Below are 5,650 nucleotides of genomic sequence, written 5' to 3' on the forward strand. Positions count from 1 at the left end.
AAATGGGCATTTCTGATTTATTTGTTAGTGTTACTTAAGGTATCTTTACCCCTAGAACTAGTTAGTGAAAGTTGACCTACTCTGGCACAATTATCTAGCAACTTGCAAAAACTGAGAATGAAATGACTAGGCATATGATTGTGTAATAATATTTCAAGCATCAAGTGCAAGAGCTGGCGGTCCTTGAAGTTTTGTGAAGCATTCCAGTACCTGTTAGCATAAACAATACGATATAAACAGTAACTCCCACTATAGTATATGACAAGGGCTATAAACCCAATCTCTTTTTAGATTACAATAAACCTTAATGGCCTCTGTCTTTTGGAGACCTGCTTACAGAACTTTTAATGTCGCAGACATAAACCTGATGGAGTGGGATATCTGCTATTCAAGATGTTTAAGCTAATGCTACAGATGGGGAAAACAACTTGAGCAAAATAATAACCAGCCCAGGCTTTCTAGGGACTCCACTGGCAGTGCTTTATTGAAATGTAAGTTCTCTGTTCTCAAAGGCAACCCAACTCACTCTTCTCCACTAAAATGCTGTAACACTGTCGGTGCCAGGCATTTGCTGTGCAGCGGTCAGGACTAACGACCTGCTGCTGGGGCTCGCTCACCAATAGCACTACAGAATCACCTCGGTATTTATACTCCTGCCGTCACCTTCCTTTCGAAACCTAGGGCTAAAGGGGTCAGCTATAGTTGGCCATGCTCTCGCAACATGCAGAAGCCAGGCATTCAGACACATTAGGAAAGCTCCAAAACTAAGTGAGTGAGTGGCTAGTGACAAGTTATATCCTATTGAGAGCCACCTGCAAGCTATCACTTAAATCAGCTATGCCACAGTTCAACCTACTTTGCTGCATAGTAATTTTTTTTCTGTTCCATGCAGCGGAATCAGAATATGTGACCTTAAGGGTGTACCTGACAGCCTATGAGGCCCTGGCTAAGCATTGCTTTGTCTTGCCATGCAGCAGAAAAAATAATTTTGCAAATTTGGGAACTAAAGCCCTTACTCTGTCATTCACTAGGAATTTATTTGCCAAAAAAAATTCAATTCAGGCTGTTCTGATAGCAAGTAGAAAAGATATGTCTCAGCTAATTTGCCCCAGATGAATCATAAAATATAACTTAATATGCTTATGCATCTGTTTCATGGAAACTATGGGGGGAGGAAAATTATGTGTGTATATTAAGGGTTCTTGAGTAGTGATGAGCTCAATGGTATTTTCTTTTTAATGCAAAATTAAAGTTGTAAGGAAGAACAAAGAACAATAATGCACTCGACATCTTTCTTTCCTATGCCCCTCTCTTCCTATTTCATGTTTAGTTCAATAGGTTGCTACTACGAGAGAGAGACTTTTTCATGTTGCCTATGACTTGCAGATTTGTTTGTGTTTTTTTGTTTCCTGGAGCTGAATTCTGAATGACAGAAGCAGTTCTGACAGAACCGCTCTTTATCGTTGTTTTAAACTACTAAGACCACTATAATAATGCTGTGGTTTATAGGAATGATGCAAAGAGACAATTGACTTTTATTTCTTGCCCTCAGATGCTTGACCTGTTCCAGGATTGCAAAAAGCAGTGATGCTGCTATATCACCGAGATCAGTATTTATTGACCCCAGTGGCAGCTGTTACAGAGAACAAAGCACTAAGGTATGCAATGTGATGAGTGGAATATGAAAAAAAATACCGTTCCTTTGTTTTGTGAAAGTGAGAAGTGAGTATTGGCTTATTTTGTGCCTTGCATTATCCTACCTAGATTTCGTCAGTTTGTTGTTTGTATAACTCGTGTAGTTATACACTGTCTCTGTCTCGTGAGGGGGAAAACATCATTTCTGCCTACATCCCCTTTTATCTCCCACAACACAGTGGGGGAAGAAAATGTAATTAATATCAAAAAGAACAATGCTGCAGCACCTAACACAGACAAAATTGGACATCTTGTCTGTGTAAGGACTAATGTAGCTGCCCAGTAATGCGCAAACATAGTTAACCCTACAGGTTTGGGAATATTAGCGCAGTGATGGCCAACTGGCCTGTTGTAAGACACTGAAGCATCACACTGATGGCTATACAAGGGAAGCAGGAAATTTGAACAAGAGGTTTCAGCATCCTGGTTTTTTGGAGTTTGCTGGCAGGGACAAGTGTAGCAACCAGGTGGCTGGGTCATTTCAGAAGTTACTTAAATTTCATGAAAATTGCTGCACTACAAGAAACTCGCTTGTATACAGGGAAAATCTCATTTCTAAATGCCGTCAGATCTTTTTTCACACTTAATCCTGACAGATCCCAGTACAGTGACAGACTGCACAAATTTGAATTAAATGGTTGAATTACTGTAACTATGAAAATTGTGGGTCTCACCTGTTGGATTTTGCTATTGTTTTAAGAATTCTTCTAACAGCAGTAGCAGAGAGCTCTTGGTTGTGTTCTTTCCCTTGTCTTTCTCTAACACACGCTTATAGTCCTGATAGTTGTCAGCATGTATATAGCTGTCAGTGCGGATAGCTTAAAGAGAGAAGACAGAAATGTGTTTATTTCACCAAAATAAGAGCTTCTGATGATCATAACTTTAATCTTTCTGAACTGCAATTCTTCCCCCAAATGTCAAACAATATAAACTGACCAGGGAGCGAAACAACTTGGTCATGAATCAGGGCAAAGAAAGGACTTTTCTCCTTTCAAAAGAAAACAAAACACCAGCAACAAGCTTTAAGCTTTTTGACTAATTGGTATAGCCCTTCTAAGGTCTTTTCATTGATATTATAAATACAGCTTGCTGTGACTTTTCCCCAAAGGATTCCTTTCCACATCATAAAATTTTGAACAAAATGGACATTTTTCCAACAAATTCCATGGACAAATGAAATCTGGAAAAATGTTCCATTGCTGTTCTTGGAAATAGAGAAAAGTCATATTATGTTGGGAAGGAAATTTTCATTAGAAGCTTTAAAAAGTTTTTTAAAACTTTTTCTCACAATTATAGGTTGAAATGTATGATAATAAAGTCAACATTGTGGAGCACAAAAGTTCTCTTTCATTAAGAGGAAGTGAATGCCTAATTACCTAGCTATACCACTGACTTCATATTTTCAAAGGTCTTCAGAAGGCCATAATATAGCTATATATATAATGTTCAGAGCTGCATAGCAAAAACAATTCTGATAAGTACTGTTGTGCCAAATACTTCTGAAAATCCAACACTGGCTACCTTTCATAAAAAGGACCTATCCTACTGGTTCCCATTTATCTGGAGGGGGGGAACAATTCTCTTCCCAATGTCACATACTACGTGAAGCCCTAATTATGTTTTATGGACAAAATGAGGTGCCGTTTTTTTTTATCTTACCCATAATTTATAATCTCCACAATGTTTTGAATTAGCAGGAAAAAACAGTAATATAAAATTAAGTGTAGGATTTATTTGCAGAAATTTGCAAAAGTATAGGCAGCGCTTCTCCCTGCTATTTGTGGAAGAACAGAATCCTGGTCATTCTTAGCAAGGAGTGAAATGTCAGTATGACTAACAAATCCATTCCTGAGAATAATCATTTGTAATTCGTATTTTCATGGAGTTTGAAGGCCAGAAGGGACCATCTATGTTGGCCAATATGTGTGTGTGTGTGTGTACATATATGTCACAGAGCCCAATAATCATGTCTGATGAAACTATATCCTCCAGAAAGCAAATGGCCACTTTTCATCATTGTTGGTTTCAATAATTAATGCGAAACCTGTGCTGCTTTTATAATGTGAATTTTTTGTCTTCCATTTCCAGTGAATATGTTTGGTCTCTACTAAGATTGTTTTAGCGCATACTATTTTCTCCTTTTGGAGGTAAACATATTAAAAATCAAAGACTTTTTATTTTCTTTTGCATAAGCTAAGCAAATTTATTTTGCTAAGTTGTTTGTTTCTTTTTACACTGCTGCCATCATTATTTTGATTCTGGTTTTGTGAGCTTCTTAGCACAATTTTTATGCTGGGCAGGGCTGTAAAGCAGCCTGTATCACTTTCCTATTGTTGTTTCTGAATCAAAAAACTATCCTCCTTACTAATCACCTTGTGTTTAGGGTCAGTTTCAGGCAATTTTCAAGGCAGTATTAAGGAGAAGGGCACAATGCTTTTTTTGTATTTTTTATAGAAGCTATTTAAGTTAAGCAACAGTTCTGAAATGAGAAATTACATGGTCATGCATATGTCCACCCTGCATATGTCCACACAGTGAATTGCAGAGTCTTTTACCACAGGCAAAGCAAATTGCCTGCTTGTCTAGAGAGATTTCATTTGCAGCCCATGGGCTTGGCAGAGCAACCTAATGTCTGCCTATAACTGAGCATGTAGATGTGTACTAAACATGTCCTGGGACCTGCAGAATTATGATCACTTATTTATGATGCTCTTATAGATATAGCCAGAAGTTCAGAAGAGCACTGTCAGGATCATGTACAAACAGATACATGGAACTCTGCGCCTGCTTCGCACATGACTCATCTGTGCACAGGCTGCATAGTTCTGCCTGTAAGTGAGTATGTACACATCTTGCAGGTGAATATATAGAAATCTCACCAGTCATTTTCAGGTAAGCCTGGGATTGTGTTTGCAAGTAGGACTTAATATGCATCAGAGCCTGTATTGTTTTAAAATTGCATAAATTGCAGACTATTTACTGTTGCTTTCAAATTTAAATATGACCTTGATGATATTTAGTGTGTTTGGTTTTTATTATTAATTTTATGATATTCAGACAAAAAGAAAGCCATTAATTTTTTCCAAAAGTGTAACTTGGGATTTACCATTGTTGTTGTTATGTTTTTGTTATGCTCTGACAATGTAAGGCATTTATAAGATTTTTCCCCTCCCCTCACCCCAGGAAATTAGGAGTGGCTACATTGTAACCTATTTTTTAAGTCTTTCTCAGGAAAATATTCCAACCTATCATTTGATCTTGTATCTGAGATATTACGTTTTTGAATTCAGGAACTTTTGTATAAAAAATGAGGTGTTTCAGTCCATTAGTTGTTCACTTTAGCTTGACCCAGCTTTAACTCGATTGCACATTGTGCTAATGAGATAGATGGGAAATGGCCTTCAGTAGAATGAATGATTTGATGATCTCCACTAATTTACTATAGAACAATGACCACATTAAGGAGATTTATTTTTCTGGCTTAGAAAAGACTTCAGGCTACAAACTAATGAAAATAACAATAATAAAAAAGGAACTGACTGCTATGCCTATTTGATATCCCTTGTCCAAATATGTTTCTAACACATATGGAAGGAGTTCATTGCAAGTCCAAAGATTACTTGACGTGCTGATTTACGTTACATGTACGTGTCTTGTATTTTTTTTTCTCTCTTTTGTCCAGCCTAGTGCTCTCATTATAGCAGAACATGCAGCTTGGATTTCATTTCAAACTATTGTTTGTAAAATTCAGTTCAGAATCTCTCCTCTGATCATCTGAAGAGCCTTATCTCTCTGATTCTATAGGAAGAATTCTGCCTTGGAAGAAGGATGAATCAAATCTATTCCCCTCCTTTTTTCTAATTTTCACCAGTTGATTAGAATAAGGCAGCCATGACTAAACTGCCAGTAGCTCCCCATCAGCAAAGAGCTGCAGCAGCAATAGAAGTAGCTAGCA

This window comes from Rhea pennata, chromosome 7, assembly GCF_028389875.1.
Source record: "Rhea pennata isolate bPtePen1 chromosome 7, bPtePen1.pri, whole genome shotgun sequence".
Taxonomy (NCBI): Eukaryota; Metazoa; Chordata; class Aves; order Rheiformes; family Rheidae; genus Rhea; species Rhea pennata.